We start from the raw sequence: 24,304 nt of genomic DNA, 5'->3' as shown, positions 1-24,304 counted from the left end.
AAAGTTCAGCCTTTTTCGCCTCATTTTTTGCTAAGGAAGACAATGGATCTTGTTGGTGGTAAAATTGGAACAAGAATTATTTAAGACATGACATGTATGCAACATGCCTCATGACCGATAAACCCTTATAAAGAATAAAGAAAAAATTGAAAGGGCAGGGACATAATAAGAAGTTCCAAAGAATAAGATTTAGCAACTAAAATTCTAAGTGCGCAACCCAAGGGTGAATTGGATTTCTAAAATTTATGCAATGGTCGAATAAAAATAATCCAAATATAAAAAAAAATTCAAACCAATAATAGAAAACTAAAACAATTAAAAGCAAGGAGTTAAGGACAGAGAGATTCAAACACAAGGATTTTTACGTGATTCGGCCAATCCCGCCTACGTCCATGCCTCCAAGTTCACCAAGCTTGAGATTATCCCAAGTTTCTTAATGCAAGTGTTTCTCACACCTACAATCACTCAAAAATAAAGATTATAAAAAAGTTTTTCTCACACAATGTATATGGTTACAAATAAAAGCTCAAAGTGTGAATCAATGAAGCAAAAACAGGTTTATGGCTCAATAAAGATTGTATACTCAGTAGTAAGCTCAATGATAACTATTGGATCTTATTAAAATTTGAATTTGATTGAACCTTTTATAGTTGAAGCTGACAACTAGTCGTTGTTGACTTTCTGAGAGTAATCGGATCACTGTTAACTGCTGTTGGTTCACCGTTTTGACTTGTCCAAATTACTATTATGCTGAGACTTTAAATAGTCAGTTAATCGTTTGAAGTTATCGGTTAGCCATTTATTTTCAGAAACCTGCAGAATAAAGTTGGTTAACCATTTGTGCTAAACGGTTCACGGTTACAATAACATTGCTTTATGTGATATCAAGTCTATTTTGCTTTCCGTGATATGATTACTTGTTCGAATTGGGTGTTTGAATTATATGAATTCATGAATCATGCATTAAATAGACTTTTAAGAAATTTTGGATCAATGAAATGATCTGGGAATGTATTAAATGATGGCCAAAGATAAAAAACCAATGTACGAAATCATAGTTAAAATAAACAGATAATCAATTGGTACTAAATGATTTATCGTTTAAATACAGAGACTTAAAAAATGTCTGCTGTGAGTTATCAGCTAATCGTTTGAAAATAACGGTCACCAATTAAAAATAAAGAGGTTAATTTTGTTAATGGATAACCATTTATGGTAAACAAATAACAATTTTGGCATTTGGTGCTTTCTAGAAATTGTCGGCTCGTCGATCATAAAACAACTCACTTTTTTCATGCGATACTAATTGTTTTCAGGTTTTCTTCTTCATTTTTAGTTGCACTCCTACCAATTTCTCTCTAATCGTGGTACCCTAGCTTTCTCTCTTTAAATGTTTTCATTTTTCCTACATTTTCCTGCAAAATTGAACCCATAGAATCCTTTTTAAACATCTTTAGACCAGTTTTAACAAGTCAAAACACAAAATTAAGACTTAAATAACAAAATCCCAATTCTAAACCCTAGAGTCAGCCGAACAATTTTCTTCAATTTTGGCCGGATTCTCAACACTTTTTGGCCAAATTAAGCATCATAATCACTTTCATCACCATATATACTCTTTCTAATCGGTTCAATTTCTTCAATTTTCATCATTTCTTAAAAATCCTAAATTTCATATTTGTAACCATGGCTGAATCTTCACAGGCTACTCCCAAGAGGAAATTTGCTCCCAGTAGGAATCCAATACCACCTAGGGAGACTTCAGAATTAGAAAAGATTCACTTTCCGACAGCTCCTTTAGCCAGAAGCTTCTAAACCCGTTTTATGGGTCGCAAGATAATTGATTCTTACTATGTGGATTTTGATGACTTTGAGGAGTTGGTTGTGTATGGTAGAAATGTGAAAGCTATGTTATTTCCTTAGAAGTCAACATTAGACATTGATGATCAGGTTTATCCTAATCTAGTTTACATCTTTTACTACAATATGGAAATTTCTACAAATAGGCTAGATAGGATAATCACCAATGTAGGAAGTTTTAGAATATAATTCGATGTTGAGGATTTAAACAAAGTCCTAGGAACTCAGGATACTGGTCACAAGATTTATACATCTAGGAAGGCCCTCTTGTTTATCGATTTTTCTTATCATTTTGGTGTTAAAAATATCTGTAGACGTCGAGATCTTGCAAATGATATTTGCGCTCTCCATTTCCATTCATAGTTGTTACCTTTACAAGTTAGGATCCTTCACACTATCTTACAACATAATGTCACTCTTAGGAAGAGACATTCTGATGAAGTAATGAGGTTGAATGTTGGGTTATTAGATAGTCTTCTTGAGAGACAACCTATTAACCTACACTATGTTATTTTGAGGCATATGCTGAGCACTCTTGGGGTTAATAATCAGTTGCTTCCTTATGGTAGTGTTATTACTAAGATTCTACAATATTTCCATGTACCCATTCGAGCTTCGATTTATGTGGAGACCAAGAGGATTGGTGATGATGCTATAACAGGCACAGGCTTTTATCGGAAGAGTAGGGAGTGGGTCAAGATACCCTTGTCTAAAAATCGAGACACCCTTGTAGCTCTAGATAATGATCGCATGCTTAATGACATTTGTTCTCCTGATCAGCTGTCTAATTTTAGACTTGGAGCTAGACCTCCACCGCCTCGTCGAGGATCCATGTTACAAAATCCAGCAGATTCTGATTTTGAGAAATATAAGATGGATACTGATCAGCCTCCGGCTCTAGAGGATCCCACAGCTCCAAATGGTCTCATACTCTCTTTGAGCAGGCAGCAGCTTCAGACTCAGTTTGTTGTATTTAAGCTTCAACATCAGCAAATCCTTTATCAGTAGTAGCAAGTTGTAGATGGTCAGCTGCGTATCTTTACAGTTCTCAGTATTCCACCTTCATGTTCCTCTTATCCTCCACAGTAGCTGCTTATTTGTTTTTGTCTTTTAATTTCGCGCAACATTTTCACATTTTGGATGATTATTTGTTTTCGGTGAGATTGGATGATTTTGGTTTTATAGATGCTTATGATATATGTTTGGATTATTATGGTTATTTTGGCATTGATTTTGCTATGATTTTGGCTTGGATCTAGCTACTTTATTGTTGAGTTTGATTCCTCGGTTGTATTTTTTTACTAATGATTTTTAAGACGATACTTGATGTTAGTGGGAGGTTGATAACTCTAGGAAATGAGAGTTATTACATCAATTCTAGACTTGAATCAAGTTCACTTAGAGAACAAATAAGGTGTTTTTATTACATTTTGATTACCTTTTGCATAAACATTCATTTTAGTTGAGTCTTAATAAGTTTTGCTTGAATAATAGTAATTTATGCTAAAAATAGGTTTTAAATTGTAGGTGTTGAATTCATGAGAGGATGTTGAGGCATTAGAAGAGCAAGAGGAGGAAGGAAGATGGCCACAAAAGAAGTAAAGCACAATCAGGAATAAGGCAGTGTTGTAGTAGCTGTTAGAACAACCAGTGCTGCAGCAATCTGGGAGCAATGCGGGAGAAAACTTAGGCGCGGGTCAGCCATAAAATCGCGATCTGCATGTTTCTTAATTAAACACATGCACGCTCATGGGCTTTGGTTTAACCTAATTTGCAATATAAAAATGAGAGGTGCACCACATAGAGAGGCGGTAAGGAAATTATCATTAGAATGATTAGAAGGAACGAAGAAGAAGAAGATCAGAATTGAAGAGTGTTGTTTCGGCAACATTGGAGAATCATGCAGAATTACTTGGCTTTGATTTTCACCATGCTCAATTTATATTTATCTTATTCCTTTAATTGATTTGATGTATTCTAAGACCAATATGTTTATGTTTATTTCTCTCATCCAGATTATGAACTAAATTTACTTGTAGTTGAGTGACAAATAATCCAATGGGGTTTTGACTGTTCTTAGATGTTGTTATGGTATTGCTGTAGCATTTTACTCTAATAGCTTTTATGAATATAACTGTTATTTTGGTTGACCACCCATTTAATAGTTTCAATTAAGATAGAGCAGCAAAAGGGCATGTCTTAGCGGACATTATTAGAGTATTACTTATTCTTAAGTCGAGTTTCTTGGATTAGGTTATCCTGAATCCCATAAGGGCAATACTTGAAGTTAAGATATGTAACACTCTAGACATAAGTGTTCACCTTGTAGGGTAGAAAGATTAAAGGTTATAATGTCGTACCATAAATATATGAGCAACTGGTCATTGTTAGTAGATTTAAAGGTATGAGACTTCCAACATGTGATAGCTGAGGATGCCGATTTATTCTGCCCAGTGTTGCAGCACTTATTCTAACAATTGGTGCTAATTTGGTAAACAACAGTCACCCCATTAGGAGAGTTTGACTATTCAACTATTATATTTTCAAGTGAATCTTAGACACAGTAAATCTAGTTTATTTCATTACAGTATTGTCTTATTTAGTTCTTATTTCAATTATTGATTACGATAGAAATTATTTGACAATTGTTTGTTTTGGTTTCAAGTTGAGTTGCGTTATTGTGAGTGCTATAGCATTTTGAATAACATCAATCCCTGTGGAGACGATCTTGAATACTTATCACTTTATTATTTGTTGTGTATACTTGTACATTGGCATTGATAGTTATTGCTTAGAAAATTCACCAACAAGTTTTTGGCGCCGTTGCAGGGGATTGATTGTTTATTTTTGAAGTGTGAAGTAAATCATGATAGAGCCGAATTTGACTTGATTCATTCTATTGATTGGCAGATTAGTACGTGCATGCGTAAGGACAGATCTGTGGTATTCCAATTCGATCCTGAGATTGAAAGGACTGTCAGGAGATTGCGAAGAGAACAAAAAAAATTCAAAGACTGTTTCATGCATGAATAATTTGCAGGATGAGGGAAATTTGAACCCTTATGGGCCCTTACAACCAGTCAACATTCAAGAAGAACAAAATGAACAGGCTAACGGGAGACAGCCAGGCAACAACAATATTATTTACATGGCTGATGACAGAGACAGAGCCATAAGAGATTATGCTGTGCTAATTCCTCAAGTTGTACATCCTGGCATCATCAGACCTGAAGTAGACGCTGTAAATTTTGAGTTAAAGCCAATGATGTTTCAAATGTTGCAAACAGTTGGGCAATTCAACGGATTTCCAAATGAAGATCCTCATTTCCATCTTAAATTGTTCTTGGAAGTAAGTGATGCTTTCAAGATTGTTGGAGCAACATAAAATGCCTTAAGGTTGAGGCTCTTTTCTTATTCTTTAAGAGATCGAGCAAGAGCATGGTTAAATTCGTTACCATCTGATTCCATCACCACATGGAATGAATTGGCTGATAAATTCCTAATGAAATATTTTTCACCAACAAAAAATGCAAAGTTGCGGAATGAGATTACTTCTTTCCATCAACTGGAAGATGAAAATTTGTACGAGGCTTGGGAAAGATTCAAGGAATTGCTAAGAAGGTGTCCTCATTATGGTATTCCTTGTTGTATACAATTGGAAACTTTCTACAATAGGTTGAATCCAAGTACAAGGTTAATGGTGGATGCTTCAGCAAATTGAGTTATGTTATCCAAATCTTACACTAAAGCTTATGAAATTCTGGAAAGAATTGCCAATAATAATTACCAGTGGCCTTCAGCCAGACAACCAGCAGCAAGAGGATCAGTAGGGGTACATAATATAGATGCAATCACAGCCTTATCAGCACAAGTTACTTCATTGACTAATATGGTAAAGGCCATGACATCTGCTCCAGCAACAGTAAAGCAAGTTACTGAACTCTCTTGTGTATACTGTGGTGAGGAACATGACTTTGATAATTGTCTTGGGAATCCAACTTCAGTAAACTATGTGGGTAATTTCAATCGACAACCTCAGAACAACCCATATTCAAATACTTACAACCCTGGCTGGAAACAACACCTAAATTTCTCATGGAGCAGTCAGAATCGAAATGCTCCAGCATTAAATGGACAGAATAGAAACACACAGCCACCTGGTTTTCATCAGCAGAGTTAAGGGCAAAAGCATATCAGTTAGGATCTAATCACTTCATTGGAAACACTGATTAAGGAGTATATTGCAAAGAATGAAGCAATTGTATAGAGTTAAGCTGTATCTTTGAGAAACCTAGAGAATCAAATAGGACAACTAGCTACAGCAATGAGCAGTAGAACTCAAGGAAGCCTACCTAGCAATATAGAAGACCCTAGAAGAGAGAGCAAAGAACACTGCAAAGTAATTAGTTTGAGATCTGGAAAGAATGTTGATATCCCAGTTGAGATGACCAAAAAGGGGATAGAATGCAATTCAGCACAAAAACCAACTCAAAAGGGAAGCTTGTTACAGCAAACTCCCCATCAAGACACTGATTACATAGGCCAAGCTACAACAACTGCAGAAGAAATTCAACCAGAACATGCTGAAAAAGAAGTTGCAACACCAATAGCCACAACCTGCACCAACCTAAACAAACAAAATTTGGTACCTCTTGAATCTAACCAGCAGTTTAAACATCTACCACTTTCTCACAAAGGTTCTAGAAGCAGAAACAGGACAAGCAGTTCAGCAAATTCCTAGAAGTGCTGAAGCAATTACATAGAAACATACCTTTTGTGGAAGCTTTGGAGCAAATGCCAAATTATGTGAAATTTCTAAAGGACATCTTAGCAAGAAAAAGAAGGCTGGGAGAGTTTGAAATTGTTGCTTTAACATAGGAAAGCAGTCATATGCTCTAAAATAAGATTCCAGCAAAAGTGAAAGATCTAGGGAGTTTCACAATACCATGCTCTATAGGAATTAGGTATGTTGGCAGAGCACTCTGTGACCTGAGAGCTAGCATTAATTTGATGCCATTATCTGTATTTAAGCTGCTTGGAGTAGGGGAATGCAGACCAACAACAGTCACTCTGTAATTGGCTGACAGATTTCATGCATACCCTAAAGGAAAAATAGAGGATGTATTGGTGAAGGTTGATAAATTTATTTTTTCAGTGGATTTCATTGTACTGGATTTTGAAGCTGATAAAGAGATACCTATTATACTTGGAAGACCTTTTCTCGCAACTGGAAAAACTCTGATAGATGTGCAGAAATGAGAGCTCACCATGAAAGTGAATGATCAGCAAGTCACATTTAATGTACTAGAGGCTATGAGAAACCCTGATGAAGTAGAAGACTGCAATTTCCTGAGTGTAGTGGATTTTGTTGTAGCAGATAGAATGAATAGATGCTGCAGTAAGGCATTTGACAAAGTCAATACCTTTGATGATGTAGAAGAGGAAGATGTTGCAGTAATTCAGACAGATTGGATGGAAGAAAAGTAATCTGATAGGCACACCAGGTTTATTGAACATCTGAATCTTTCAGACAGGGAAGTAAAAATAACTTTACCATTTATTGAATCACCTCATCGTCTTGAATTAAAATTGTTACCTTCACATTTAAAATATGCTTATCTTGATCAAAATAACACACTCCTTATAATCATCTCTTCTACTTTGGATGCAGGTCAAGAACAGAGTTTAGTAGATTTACTTGGAAAATACAGAAGAGCAATTAGATGCACCATGGCAGATATAAAGGGGATAAGCCCATCAATTTGCATGCATAAAATCTTGCTAGAAGATTGCTCCAGCAATTCAGTTGAGCACCAGAGAAGGTTGAACCCTATCATGAAAGAAGTGGTGAAGAAGGAAATCATCAAATGGTTGGATGTTGGAATTATATACCCAATATCAGACAGTTCATGGGTGAGCCCAGTGCAATGTGTTCCAAAGAAGGGAGGGATAACAATAATAGCTAATGAGAAGAATGAACTTATTCCTACAAGGACAGTAACTGGATGGAGAGTATGTATGGATTACAGGCAGCTTAACAAAGCCATAAGGAAAGCAGTACTATTATTCTTAGATGAGTATTCAGGCTATAACCAGATTGCTATAGCTCTAGAAGATTAGGAAAAGACAACATTTACTTGTCCTTATGGAACATTTGCCTTTAGAAGAATGCCCTTTGGGTTATGCAATGCTCCAGCAACTTTTCAGAGATACACGATGTCTATATTTTCTGACATGGTAGAGCAGGCTTTAGAAGTTTTCATGGATGACTTCTCAGTGTTTGGAGAAACATACAATGATGGTTTGCACAACCTGGAAGAAGTTCTTAAAAGATGTGAGATGACCAACTTAGTACTCAATTGGGAAAAATGTCATTTCATGGTGCAAGAAGGAATAGTGTTGGGTCACAAGGTATCCAAGGATGGCATTGAAGTAGACAAAGCCAAGATAGAGGTAATAGATAAACTACCACCTCCAACTTCAGTAAATGGTATTAGGAGTTTTTTGGGACATGCTGGATTTTACAGAAGATTCATTAAGGATTTTTCCAAGGTGGCTAAACCATTATGCTCATTGCTGGAACATGATAAACCATTTTACTTTGACAAAGAGTGTCATTAAGCATTTGGAGAATTAAAGAAAGCTCTGATCACTGTTCCAATAATCATATCTCCAGACTGGACTTTACCATTTGAATTGATGTGTGATGCTAGTGACCACTCTGTGGGAGCAATATTAGGGCAAATAAGGGATAAGGTTTTTCACTCCATATACTATGCGAGCAAAACTCTTACTCAAACTCAAATCAATTACACCACTACAGAGAAAGAATTGCTAGCAGTAGTATTTGCTTTTGACAAATTGAGAGCTTACTTTGTGGGCACTAGAGTGACTGTATATACAGACCATGCAGCCATCAAATACTTAATTTCAAAGAAAGATGCCAAGCCAAGATTAATCAGATGGATCTTATTGCTATAAGAATTTGATCTAGAAATTAAAGATAGAAAGAGGACTGAGAATCAAGTAGCAGATCACCTGTCAAGGTTGGAAGCAGACACAAGCACATTGACAAGTAAAGACATCACTGAAACTTTTCCTGATGAACAGCTGTTGGTGGTACAACAAGAACAGATGCTGCAGCAGTCAGAATCTCCATGGTATGCAGATTTTGCTAACTATTTAGTAAGTGGATTGTTACCACCCGAGCTGAAGTTTCAAGAGAAAAAGAAATTTCTTCATAATGTTAGAAGCTACCAATGGAATGACCCACATTTATATAAGTTGTGCCCAGACCAAGTAATACGAAGATGCGCTGCAGAATGAGATATTCCCCATATACTGGAGTCATGTCATGCTGCAGCATATGGAGGACATTTTGGTGGTCACAGAACAACTACTAAAGTATTGCAATCAGGTTATTACTGGCCAACTATTTTTAAATATGCTTTTGAGTTTGTTAAATGTTGTGACAGGTGTCAAAGAACAGGGAACATAACTAGCAGACATGAAATGCCATTGACCAACATACTGGAAGTGGAAGTTTTTGATGTCTAGGGAATATATTTTTGGGACCTTTTCCCCCATCCTTTGGAAACTTATATATCATTGTTGCTATGGATTATGTCTCCAAGTGGGTAAAAGTTGCAGCATTACCTACCAATGATGCTAAAACAGTGGTGGCTTTTCTTTAGAAAAATATTTTTTTCCAGATTTGGCACTCCTAGTGCAATTATTAGTGACGAGGGTAGACATTTTTGCAACAAAGTCTTTGCTGCAGCAATGGTAAAATATGGAGTCAGACACAAGGTAGCTACAGCATATCACCCTCAATCTAATGGTCGGCTGAAGTGTCCAACAGAGAAATTAAAAAGATCTTAGAAAAAGTGGTGAACCCAACAAGGAAGGATTGGTATTTACACTTACATGATTCTCTATGGGCCTACAGAACAACATACAAAACTCCACTCGGCATGTCCCCTTACCGAATTGTTTATGGAAAGGCTTGTCATTTGCCACTAGAGTTAGAGCATAAAGCACATTGGGCATTGAAGAAATTAAATTGGGATATTCATGCTGCAGCAGAGCAAAAAAAACTTCAGCTTTGTGAGCTTGATGAATTATGGCTATTTTCAAATGAAAATGCAAGAATTTATAAAGAGAGGACAAAACACTAGCACGACAAGCATATTCAACACATGCAACTTAGCCCTGGACAGTTAGTGTTGCTCCACAATACAAGACTAAGATTATTTCCGAGAAAACTCAAGTCACGATAGTCTGGCCCGTTTAAGCTGATCAAAGTTTATCCTCATAGAGCTATTGATCTTTTAGATAAACAAATAAGTCAAGAATTCAAGGTTAATGGACACAGGGTTAAGCACTACATACATCCAGCGGCAGATTGTTCAAAGGAGGTGTTACTCGTTAAAGAACCCAGCTATTGAGCAATGAAAGAAGGTCAGACTGAAGGACCTTAAATCAAGCGCTCCATGGGAGGCAACCCATTGGGGAGACAACCACTTCAAACCAATTGTGATATCTTTTGGTTTTGTAGATAGCTCTCCCTCTTTACCATCTTATTTAATTTTGTTTTTTCTATGTTAACCATTTACTTTTATCCTTTTACATTATTGCATTCTTTATTTTCACTTTAATTCGATCTATTTATTTCTTTTACTACTTTTAGAATTAATTTTAGTTTGAAGTAAGTGTGACATTTGAATTCCGTATTGACAAGTGAGAGTGTATGATGACAGAATGCAGAGGTGAGCCACGTGTCAGAAGCTTTAGTGTGGAGTATGTATCCATTGTTAGAATAAGCGAGTGGGTGCTGCAACAACTAATTCTACCGTTACAGTAAATTAAAAGCTGGAGCCTTTCACTTACCGTTGGAGATAAAATCGTGACAGATGGATGCATGGATATGGATAGAAAATTGCGGAAACAAATCTCCGAAATTAAAGCTTTAATTTCACTGGTTGATAATTTTGGGGATATGCACATTTAATTCAAATATTTTATTCCCTTAATTATCTCTAGTTACCGTATTTATCTTCAAATTTAAGTCCATTATAAAAAGGAGTCACTGTAATTAGTGCTCTACATCACTATTCCCCATCTCCTTCGCAAGTACAACTCTCCTAATTCTTACATTCTCCTTCTCATTTTACTCTCAGGCACATTAGCTTCAATTTGTTACTGCTACAGCAATGTCGAGGTATAAGAAAACAACCAGTCGCCTCAAAGATCCGTCACGCTTCCAGAGCTACCACACCGAAGAAAAATATAAAGAATTCATAGAGTCGTTTAAGATTTTGGAAGAGAAAGGGTTTCAATTTCCAGAATAACTCACTGGAATTGTACAAACAATTCATAATGCTGTAACAAAGCAAGGATGGTTAGAGTTTTGCAATCACCCTCGTGATCCTGTGCTTCAAGTAGTCAAAGAATTTTATGCCAATTTGGTAAGCCCTGATCAGTACAACATTTGGGTAAGAAACACACTTGTTCCATTAGACTCTCGAGTTATAAATGATTTTTATAATTTGTTTACCGAAATTAATTATGAGTATGCCAAGTTGCGTGATAAATTGACCCCGAAAAAGTGGACCACTATTTTCACAACTCTTACCATAGAAGGGGCATCATGGGCTAACGAGGAAGGGCGTGTAGTTAATAGGATATATTTGAAACCTATTGCTAAGGTGTGGGTGAAATTTTTGAAATCTAGGCTTATGCCCACCACTCACACTACTACGGTTTCGCAAGAGAGATTGATTTTGTTATATGTCCTTGTTCGAGGGCTTCCCATAGATGTGGGTAGCATTATTGCAAAAGAAATCCGAGATTGTATAGTCAAGACTCACCGAAGTGCTGCCTTACTATTTCCCTCACTTGTCACCAGCATTTGTGTAGTTTCAGGTGTTCGTCTTGACGCCAGAGATGACCATGTTAAGAATGATGGTGCCTTTACGACACGTACAATTGAGAGAGTTGCTAGTGAGAGTGCTGGAACAACCACTGAACCAGTTGCTGTAATAGGAGCAAGACAAGCTATTGGCTTAGAACAGACCATCCAGGCACTCAGCACCAGTATCATTCAATGTGTGGAAGCTCAGCAGAGGGAAAATGGTCGATTTTGGAGTTATCTACAGCACTTGGATAACCAACTACACTAATTTGCTCTGTATATGAAACGAACTCACCGGAACTTCCCTAAGTCACTGCTCCAACAGTACAATTTTAACACCAACACCACAAGTGCTCTAGCAGTAGCCAGTGAAGAAGCCACTGCTACAAATAAACCAGCAGAAGAAGCTGCCACTGAACCACAAGCAGAAGTCGACTCAGAAGATGTTGAACCATCTGACCTACCTGAGGATGAAGGTGACAAGTCTGAGACTGATAGCTCACCCTCAGAGGCAGAGGACAATTTGGAGAAAGAAAATGAGGAACCAACCATCCTAGCCCAGCCCAAAACTAGAAAAAAAAACACATTATTCAAGAAGAAGAAGAGGAAGACCCTGAAGAGGAACCATTTATTCCAGTCTTTGCGAGCAAGGGAAAAGACAAGGGCAAAGCAAAAATGACAACACCTCCAGACTCTATAGATGAAATGGAGCAAGTTAATGCCGAGCTAGCTGTTGCAGCAGCCAAAGTTACATCTACACCTGAGCAAGCCAAGCAACTACTTGCGATCATTGCGGCCATCACAGCTGAGGGCCAGGCAGTTGATGCATCAACTCCAATTCCTCCCCAGCAAACTTCTAGCCAGCCTGTTCGCACCAGTCCGCGACAGTCCAACAAAAGAAAAGGCAGTACTTCTAAAAGCCCTGCTACAGTAACCCCATCCACAACTCCTCTCACCAGCCCTGCGATGAAAAAGATAAAGACATTACCAGCTACTTCCCCACAAGCTTCACCAAAAGATAAGCTGCGCAGTGCATCCAAGAAGCGTTGATAGCATCCCGTCATGTGCTGCATTCCTCAACACAGAGGAGTATTCTGTCCTTACTAGTTCATTAAAAAAAAAAACAAAACAAAATTTTTTTTCTTTCTTTTTTGTTTGTCAATTTGTGTGGTATTTTCTAAAGGTCTTCCATATCCTTGTCCAGTTGTGTGCATTTATTATGTATACTTGTGAGTGTTAACATATATGTTTCCATAATATTGATTTTGATGATAACAAACAAGATTAAGAATGATTAATCTTTTAAGCTCAAATTATTTAATATTCTTTTAAATAAATCATTATTTTCACATTATAAATGTTTTGTATTTAATGGAAAAATGATTTTATGAAATTGATTATTTTTATTCTTTTTAAATAAATCATTATTTTCACATTATAAATGTTTCATATTTAATGGAAAAATGATTTTATGAAATTGGTTGTTTTTCAAAGTTTATGGTTTAATTGAAACATTTTGAAAACTTTGAAATAAACAAGTATTGCTTGAAATTTTGGTGAAGGACTTATTTGAAAAGTGTCATAGCATTTTGGGCTATAACATAATTTCAAAAAGTTTTGGGATTAACAAAGCATTAATTAGAAATTCTGAAATTGGACCTATTTGTAAAGTTTCATAACGTTTTGGGTTATAGTACAGTTTTGTAAAGTTTTGGGGTCAAACTGTAATTTTAGAAAATAGTGCACTGTGCAGGTTACTGTAGCAATCACTGTAGCAAACGGCTAACCGTTTATTTAAAAAAGGCTAACCGATAATTTCCAGAAAGCATGTTCTGCAAAGTATTGTTAAAATGATGATTCTGGAAACTAACGGTGAACCGTTTACTGAAAACGGTTAACCAATTATTTCCAGATTGCTAACCTTGAACCGTTTAGTAAGAACGGTTAAACCAAATTTGTTTTGCAGGTTTCTGGAAATTAACGGCGAAAGGGTAAGCCTAAACGGCTAACCGTTTATTTGAAATTTGGCCCAACGGTAACTTTGACCAAACGAAACGGTTAACCGTTTATGGTTAACGGCGAACCGTTTTCTGTCCGACAGTTTGTAACGGCTAGATTTTTAGCTCTAACTATAAATAAGCTCATCCAAATTCAAACAAGATTGATCACAACACAATCATTGAGCTTATATTCGAGAATACAATCTTCATTGAGCTTTAAACACATTCTCTCTTCATCTATTCACACATTGGGCATTGATTTGTAATCTTAAATATTGTGTGAGAGAAAAACAATTTGTAATCTTCTACTTTGAGTGATTGTAAGTGTTGGGATACACTTGGGTTAAGAGATTGGGGATAATCTCTTGTTGTAAAGGTCCATTGACACCTTGGAAGTCAATTGTAAGCGTTTGAAGCCTTGGGAGGCTAGCTTAGTGAAATCCTCAAGCCCGGTGAGCTTGGAGGCGTGGACGTAGGCGGGGATTGCCGAACCACGTAAAAATCTTTGTGTTTGTTTTCTCTTCCCTTACTCTTTTAATACTGTGCATGATTAAATTTATTGTTTTCAATTTGATTAAGGCAATAGATTAAATTGTTGAGAGAATTGTATTGCATAATTTTTAAAATCCCAATTCACCCCCCCTCTTGGGTTGCATACTTGTATTTCAGTGAGGACACAACATCTCTCAAGTTTGGGGGGGTTGTTTCCGAATGCATGTATTTATGTATGTGTTGTGTGAAGCTCTGTTATCTGTTATTTGTGTATGGATTTGAATACCTAATGAAGATAAATTGAGTGTTATTCGGTACTTATGAGAATGCCAAGTAGAGATAAGTTATAGATGAAAGTGAAATTTTGTCCTGACACTTAGACTTTGGTTGAATTGTATGAGACTGCTAGAGCAAAGCCAAAAAAATAGAAAAGATCCTAAGTTTGGGGGGAGAAGCAAGTTTGATTAACTGTGATTTCTATGAAATACAATTTGTTCCAATGGCTCAAGTTGCTGAGTAACCAGATTTGAGTATGTACCCCATATGCAGAATTGTGTTCAAAGATAGCAAGAGTTATGAGCAATGCTGTAGCGCTGTTATAAAAAAAATAAAATAAAAAAATCCTCTGTCTAAGGCATTGAGTAGCCAGGTCTGTTCATGAGCCCCATGTTCGGTCTTGAGTAAAAAAATACCTTTAGATAAGATTACATTATAGTTACTGCTGCAGCAACTCTGATCTGGGCATGGTTTGAGTAATTGGGTGTCATCATTACAATTGATTGACATTCACATGAAAGATAAATGTTATAGTGAGGAGGTTGAATATTCCCTAGTTTGTCAAATCCTAAAATTGTCACAGTTGAGTATATGAAAGTTTTGTTACCCCATTTATAAATGAAGTATTCTTACTGCTGAAATTCATGCAGTCCCTTGGTGATGTTATAGCATATCTGGAATTCTACCGAAAGAGCACACACACACTATGGATAAAAAAGAAGCTTAAGTCTAGAACTGATTTACTATGGGTATTTTGTATGATTGAGATTGTAATCCGAAGGTGGAAGAATCCTTACAAATTTGATAAAAGAGCTAAAGTTGTGTGCATGTTTGTTTGCGGGAAATGTTAGTATGTGTCATTACTTGAGGGCAAGCAATGGTTTAAGTTTGGGGGTGTGATAACTCTAGGAAATGAGGGTTATTACATCAATTCTAGACTTGAATCAAGGTCACTTAGAGAACAAATAAGGTATTTTTATTATATTTTGGTTACCTTTTGCATAAACATTCATTTTAGTTGAGTCTTAATAAGTTTTACTTGAATCATAGTAATTGGTGCTAAAAACAGGTTTTAAATTGTAGGTGTTAAATTCATGAGAGGATGTTGAGGCATTAGAAGAGCAAGAGGAGGAAGGAAGATGGCCACAAAAGAAGTAAAACATAATCAGGAATAAGGCAGTGTTGTAGCAGCTGTTAGAGCAACCAGTGCTGTAGCAATCTGAGAGCAATGCGGGAGAAAACTTAGGCGCGGGTCAGCCATAAAATTGCGATCTGTATGTTTCCTAATTTAAACACATGCACGTTCATGGGCTTTGGTTTAACCTAATTTACAATATAAAAAGGAGAGGTGCACCACATAGAGAGGCGGCAAGGAAATTATCATTAGAATGATTAGAAGGAACGAAGAAGAAGAAGATCAGAATTGAAGAGTGTTGTTTCGGCAACATTAGAGAATCGTGTAGAATTACTTGGCTTTGATTTTCACCGTGCTCAACTTATATTTATCTTCTTCCTTTAATTGATTTGATGTATTCTGAGACCAATATGTTTATGTTTATTTCTCTTATCCAGATTATGAACTAAATTCACTTGTAGTTGAGTGACAAATAATCCAATGGGTTCTTGACTGTTCTTAGATGTTGTTATGGTATTGCTGTAGCATTTTCCTCTAATAGCTTTTATGAATATAACTGTTATTTCGGTTGACCACCCATTTAATAGTTTCAGTTAAGATAGAGCAGTAAAAGGGCATGTCTTAGCGGACATTATTAGAGTATTACTTGTTCTTAAGTCGAGTTTCCTGGATTAAGTTATCCTGAATCCCATAAGGGCAATACTTGAAGTTAAGATATGTGACACTCTAGACATAGATGTTTACCTTGTAGGGTAGAAAGATTAAAGGTTATAATGCCATACCATAAATATATGAGCAACTGGTCATTGTTAGTAGATTTAAAGGTATGAGATTTCCAAAATGCGATAGCTGAGGATGCCGATTTATTCTGCCTGGTGCTGCAGCACTTATTCTAACAACTGGTGCTAATTTAGTAAACACTAGTCACTCTATTAGGAGAGTTTGATCATTCAACTACTATATTCTCAAGTGAATTTTAGACACAATTAATTTAGTTTATTTCATTACAGTATTGTCTTATTGAGTTCTTATTTCAATTATTGATTACGATAGAAATTATTTGACAATTGTTTGTTTTGGTTTCTAGTTGAGTTGCATTATTGTGAGTGCTATAGCATTTTGAATAACATCAATCCCTGTGGAAACGATCTTGAATACTTATTACTTTATTACATGTTGTGTATACTTGCACATTGACATTGATAATTATTGCTTATAAAATTCACCAACAGAGGTTCTGCCAAAATTTCCACTTGAATAGAATGGTAACCTTTTACTTTCCTTTTGATGATGAAGGGGGAGAATAAGTTTGCATATTTCTCAAAATTTTCAAAATCTCAAAATCTTTCAAAATTTTCAAACCCATATTATATTAGAGGGGAGCTAGCACAATTCTTATTTCTTTTTACACGTAAAGTTTGTCTTCATAAAAAAAGGGGAGATTGTTGACATAAATGATTTTATAGTATTGATTTTGATGATAACAAACCATGTATATATATATATATTTTTTATCAAAAATGTTGGAGCTATTAAAATTAAACAAACTTTTAAAGTTGTATAATATTTTAGACAAGTTTAAGAATCTGGTAATAAATGGATAACCATTAATTTTAATCAAAAAATCGTTGTCTACAAAGGGTTTTCTGATGTTGATTCTAGAAAATAAAAGTGAACCGTTTACTGGAAATGGATAACCGATAAATTCCAGAGAGGAATTGCATTGTAACCGTGAACCGTTTAGCACAAGCGATTAGCCAAATTTGTTTTGCAGGTTTCTGGAAATAAATGGTTAACTGATAACTTCAAACGATTAACCGACCATTTAAAATCTCAGCATAACGATAATTTGGACAAGTAAAAATGGTCAACCGACAACAGTGAATAGCAATTTGATTATTCTCAGAAAGTCAACTACGACTAATTTTTAGCTTTAACTATAAAAGGCTTAATCAAATTCAAATTTTAATGAGATCCAATAGTTATAATTGAGCACCAAAATCATCCAATCTCACTGAAAACAAATAATCATCCAAAATGTGAAAATGTTGTGCCAAATCAAAAGACAAAAACAAATAAGCAATTACTGTGAAGATGTGAAGATACGTAGTTGACCATCTAGAATTTGCTGCTGCTGAAGGATAAATGCAGTAAACTGAGTCTAAAGCTACTACTGCTACTCAGAGAGAGTACGAACATCACCACCTAGTTGCTGCATGAGACCATTCAAAGCTGGGGGTTCATTTGGAGTTGGAGGCTAATCATTATCCATCTCATGTTCCTCAAAACTAGAATCTGTTGGAGCCTGTGAAATGGATGCTCAACAAGGCGGTGGAGGTCTAGCTCTTAGTCTAAAATCAGATAGTTGATAAGGAGGATAGATGTCATTAAGCATGCGATCATCATATAGAGCTACAAGGGTGTCTCGATTTTTAGACGAGGGTGTTTTGACCTACTCCCTATTCTTCTTATAAAGGCCTATACCTGTTATAGCTTCATCACCAATTCTCTTGGTCTCTAAATAAATCGAATCTCAAATGTGTACATGGAAATATTGTAGAATCTTAGTAATAACACTACCGTATGGAAGCAACCGATTATTAACCCCAGGAGTGCTCAATATATGCCTGAAAATAACATAGCCTAGGTTAATAGATCGCCTCTCAAAAAGACTATCTAGTAACTCAACATCTAATCTTGTCACCTTATCTGAATATCCCTTCCTAAGAGTGACAATATGCTATAAGATAGTGTAAATGATCCTAAGTTGTAAATGTAACCACTGTGAACGGAAAAGAAGAGCGCAAGTATCATTTGTAAGATCTTGATGCCTAGAGATGTTTTTAACACCAAGATGATGAGCAGAATCGGCAAACGAGAGGGCCTTCCTAGATGTATAAATCTTGTGACCAATCCTAAGTTCCTAGGACTCTGTTTAAATCTTTAACATTGAATTTTATTGGAACACCTCACACATTGGCGATTATCCTATCTAGCCTATTTGCAGAAATTTTCATATTCGAGCAAAAGATACGAACTAGATTAAGATAAACCTAATCATCAATGTCTAATGCTGACTCCCAAGGCTGTAACATAGCTTTCACACTTCCACCACATAGCCAATTACTCAAAGTCATCCAAATCCACATAATAAGAATCAATTACCTTGCGACCCATAAAGCGTGTTTAGAAGCGTCTGGCTAGAGGGGCTGTGGGAAAGTGAATCCTTTGAATTTTAAACTCTCCCTAGGTGGTAAGAGATTCCTACTGGGAGCAGATTTCCTTTTGCGAGTTGTTCGTGAAGATTCAGCCATGGTTACAAGTATGAAATTTAGGATTTTTAAGAAATGATGAAAATGGAAGAAATTGAATCGATTAGAAAGAGTATGGATGGTGAAGAAAGTGATTAAGATGCTTAATTTGGCCAAAAAGTGATGAAAATTCAGCCAAAATTGAAGAAAACCATTCGGCTGACTGTAGAGTTGAAAATTGGGATTTTGTGATTTGAGGCTTGATTTTGTGTTTTGACTTATTAAAACTGATCTAAAGATGTTTAAAAAGAATTCTATGGGTTCAATTGTATAAGGAAATGCAGGAAAAATGAAAAATTTTAGAGAGAGAAAGCTAGGGTACCGTAGTTATAGAGAAAAAGTAAGAGAGCAACTAAAAACGAAGAAGAAAACCTGGAAACAGTTATTATCGTACAAAAACGGCAAGCTGTTTTATGAAATCAGTAAGTCGACAATTTCTAGAAACCATTAAATGCCAAAATCATTATTCGTTTGACACAAACGGTTTTCTATTAACAAAGCAACCTCTCTGTTTTTAATCGGTTAACCGTTATTTTCAAATGATTAGCTGATAACTCACAGTAATCATTTCTTAAGTCTTTATATTTAAACATTAAATCATTTAGTACCGAATGGTTATCCATTCATTTTAGCTATGATTTCACACATTTGTTTTTATTGTTGGTCATCATTTAATACATTCTTAGATCATTTCATTGATCCAAAATGTCTTAAAAGCCGATTTAATGCATGATTCATGAATTCACACAATTCAAACACCCAATTCAAACAAGTAATCATTTCATGGAAAATAAAATAGACTAGATATCATAGAAAGCAATGCTATTGTGCAATGTTCATCGTTCCAAGTTCATGCCTAATTTTAGTAAATTGTTCTTCGCTAAGGGGTGTAGTGAAGATATCAGCAAATTGTTTTTCGGTTGAAACGAAATTTAATGAAATATCTCATTTTTGAACATGATCTCTCAAGAAATGATGTCTTATCTCAATGTGCTTTTGTTGTTGAATGATATTCTTTGACAAGTTTATGACATTAGTATTATCACACATGATATGTATTTGATCAAAGATTAATACCACAACCTTTAAAGGTTTATTTCATCCAAAGAGTTTGAGCACAACAACTTCCTGCGGCAATATATTATGCCTAGGTAGTTGAAAGTGCAACTCAATTTTTTTTTCTTACTAAAACAAGAGACAAGTGAGTAACTTAGGAGGTGACATGTTACACTAGTACTCTTTCTGTTGACCTTATAACCATCAGGGTTGGCATTTGAATAACATGTTAAATCTATATGTGTTCCCCTAAGATACTAAAGGCCAAGATATATAATTACGTAACGAAAAATTCTTTTAATTGTAAGCAAATGAGACTCCTTAGGAGATGATTAAAATCTTACACACAAGCATACATTAAACATAAATATCAGGTCTATTAGCAGTCAAGTAAAGTAAGGATCCGATCATATCTCGATATATTTTGACATTAATTTCCTTACCTTTTTCATCCTTGTCAAACTTAATTGTTGAGTTAATTGGTGTACTTTTTATTTTTCCATCTTCAAGTCTGAACCTCTTGAGTAAATCTCTCAGATATTTGGCTTGATTGATGAAAATTCCTTCTTCAGTTTGTTTTATTTGAAATCCAAGAAAATACTTCAATTCTCTTATCATTCTCATCCCAAATTCCTTGTTCATACAAGATGAAAATTCCTTACACAAAGACTCATTGGCAGATCCAAATATAATATCATCAACATAATTTGAATAATAAGTGTATCTTGATTTTTATACTTAATAAAAATTATAGTATCTATTTTTCTCATTGAAAAACCATTTCCTAAAAGAAATTTACTAAGTCTATCATACGATACTCTAGGTGCTTGTTTTAGACCATACAATACATTTGACAACTTATAAACATTATTTGAAAATTTTTCATTTTCAAAATTAGGGCGTTGTTTCACATGCACTTCTTCCATAATATAACCATTTAAGAAAACACTTTTGACAATCATTTGATATAAAATAAAATCTTTATAATGCAAATGCTAAAAGCATCCTAATAGACTTTAACCTAACTACAAGTGCAAAATTTTCATTAAAATAAATTCCTCTTCTTTATTGTATCATTGAGCCACTAATCTAGCTTTATTTCTTACAACCACACAAGATTCATTCATTTTATTTCTAAATACTCATTCAGTGCCTATGACGGATTGATGTATCGGTTTAAGAACTAATTCCTTTACATTGTTTTTCTCAAATTAATTTAACTTTTCTTGATTGTCATAATCCAATATTCATCATTTCCACTCTGAAAAGGATTTTTGTTTAATTTGAGATATGAATACAACATATTGACATATATTTTTAAATGGTGACCTAGTGGTTACACCTCTTAAAGGATCACCTAAAATTAACTCTTTGGGTGTGAGAAGAGAAATACCTTAACTCATTGGGGAGTGTTTGTGAATGACCTTAATTTTGCTCGTTATTCATTTGTTCTTCTTCTTGTTGCTCCACTTGATTTTCACATGCTAAGTCATCTTGTTTAACATTTGAAGTCACTTGTAATTCTTCATCTGCATTATCATTAACAACAATTTTCTCCGCTGTGGGGTTACATTCATCAAACGTAACATGCTTTGACTATTCAACAATCAAAGTTCTTTTATTATACACTCTATAAGCTTTTGAATAACCAAGAAAGATACCAACATCTAATTTTGGATCAAATTTACCAAGATTATCTTTTGTGTTTAATATAAAACGTTTGCATTCAAAAACTTTGAAATAACTAATATTGGGTTTCCTATCTTAAAGAAAGTTTTATTGAAATAAAGCTTAATCAAAACTCGATTTAAAACATAACATAGCCGAAAAATATTTTGGTAATGCATTTTCATTCTACATTATTCTAGACATTTTTTAAATAGTCCTATTCTTTCTCTCAACAACTCTATTTTGTTGTGGAGTCCTAGGTGATGAAAATTTATGCACAATTCCAAAATTATTGTAAAAATTTTCAAATGTATAATTTTCAAATTCTCCACCATAATCACTTCTAATGCAATAAATTGTATAACCCTTCTTATTTTGAACTTTTTTACAAAAGATTTTAAAAGCATCAAAGACATCATCTTTATTTACTAAGAATAACACCCATGCGTATCTAGAATAATCATCCACAATTACAAATGCATAATATTTTCCACTTGAATTGACATATCTAAAAGGTCCAATAAATCCAAGAGAAGAAGTTGAAGTGGTTTTGAAGTGGAAACATGATTTTTGTTTTTAAAAGAAGTAACGGTAAGCCGGTTATAACCAAAATGTGCATAACGACTAGTTTTTGAGCTCAAACTATATAAACTCAAATCCAATTAATTTTCAAGCTCTCTAGCAAGCATAAACAAAAAGTACACGAGATATCTTGAGCTCTCAATTCGCAAATCACAAAAAAAATTGAATCATCTCCTGTTCTTTATTTTTGAATATCTACTCTTTGAGTGAGTTTTATTGTAACTTTCATTTTTTCATCTTAATTGTAAGTGTTTGAGTGTGTGAGACACTTGAGTGAAGAGATTGGGAAATAATCTCTTTGTTGTAAAGGTTCATTGACACCTTAAAGTCAATTGTAAATAGTTGAAGCCTTGGAAATGCTCGAATAGTGAAATCCTCAAGCTTGGATCGCTTGGAGGCGTGGACGTAGGCAGGGATTGCCGAACCATGTAAAAATTCGTGTGTTTGTTTCTCTTCTCCCTTACTCATTTGTTATTGTGCTTTTATTGAACTTATTGTTTTCAATTTTATTAAGACGTTAGATTGTTTGTTGTGTGGATTTTCTAGGATAATTTTTAAAATACCAATTCCCCCCCCATCTTGGGTTGCACACTTATATTTCATTTGGTATCAGAGCAAGGTGCTCTTATTTAGACTTAACCGTCTAGAGCTAAAGATCAATGGCAACTCAAAATGATTCCACATTTAGGGAAGGACAGTCCACCACTAGACCACCTTGCTTTGATGGAAACGATTACCCGTATTGGAAAACTACGATGAGAATTTACTTGTAAGTCTTAGATTACGAAATTTGGAAAATCGTTAATGATGGTCCTTTCATGCGTTTGACTAAAAGTGAAGTCAGGGAAGATATTCCAAACCTTCACGGGAATGGAATCAATTCGAAAAGAGAAAAGCTTCTCTAAATTCCAAGGCTATGAATGCCTTGTTTTGTGCACTAGATAAGAAAGAGTTTTATAGAGTGTTTAGTTGCGAAAGTGCTATTGAGATTTGGCACAAACTTGAAGTTGTTTATGAAGGCACGAACCAAGTGAAAGAATATAAAATAAGTAGGTACACTCGACAATATGAATTATTCCAAATGGAACAAAATGAGAATGTGTACTCTATGTATACTAGATTTACGGACATAGTGAACACTCTAGGAGCCCTAGGAAAGACCTTTTCAAATAGCGAAAAAGTTAAGAAAATCATTAGGTCTCTACCTAAGGAATGGTGACAAAAAAGGACTGCCATTGAGGAAACCAAAGATTTAAATGTATTACTTATTGATGATTTAATTGGTTCTCTCATTTCATATAAAGAAGATTTGGCAGCAGAAAAAGGGCATGAGGAAAAGAAGAAAAACATTGCTCTTAAGGCTTCAAAATGTGAGAGTGATGAGGAAAGCGAGATGGATGATGAGGAGTTGGCAATGTTGGCTAGAAGATTTAGAAAATTTTACAAGAAGAATAATGAGCAGAGAAAGTTCAGAGGCTACAAGATTAGAAAGGAGAAGAAAGAGTCAATCACTTGTTATGAATGCAAGAAGCCCATACATATACGACCAGAATGTCCTCTTCTCAACAAACTCAAGAAGAAAGCTATGATGGCCACGTGGGATGATAGCGATGAGGAAACAAGTGATGATGATGAGCAACAAGAAATGAAAAATTTAGCTCTCATGGCCTTTGGGGAAGAATCATGTGATGAACTTGATGAAGTAAGTGTTCTTCCTACATATGATGAATTACATGATGTCTTTAAGGATTTGCATGATGAGCTGATGAAGATTGGTAAAAAGAATATATGTCTTAAAAAGAAGATGATAGAGCTTAAAGATGAAAATGAATCATTTAGTCCAAAGATTACATGCCTAGAATTAGAGAATAAAATATTGCATGATAGAGTTGCATTATTTGAGAATTTTAGCACTCCACAGGAGCACTTAGAGTCACACGTGAATGACTTGAAAAATGAAAATGAAATGCTTAGAAAGAAGAGCAATGAACTAAATGAGATTGTGTTAAAA

The 24,304-nt window shown here is 35.1% G+C and overlaps 1 non-coding gene across 1 annotated transcript; it reads right to left on the bottom strand.

The window, feature by feature from the left end:
• Nucleotides 1-5,392: 5,392 nt before the first annotated feature.
• On the bottom strand, nt 5,393-5,499 carry LOC112100422. The gene has a single exon (XR_002906794.1). It is a non-coding gene; the product is annotated as a small nucleolar RNA R71 (small nucleolar RNA).
• Between the last annotated feature and the right edge of the window lie 18,805 nt (nt 5,500-24,304).

Source organism: Citrus clementina, unplaced genomic scaffold, assembly GCF_000493195.1.
Source record: "Citrus clementina cultivar Clemenules unplaced genomic scaffold, Citrus_clementina_v1.0 scaffold_3, whole genome shotgun sequence".
NCBI lineage: Eukaryota > Viridiplantae > Streptophyta > Magnoliopsida > Sapindales > Rutaceae > Citrus > Citrus x clementina.
This window is presented reverse-complemented; position numbering and strand designations above follow the sequence as displayed.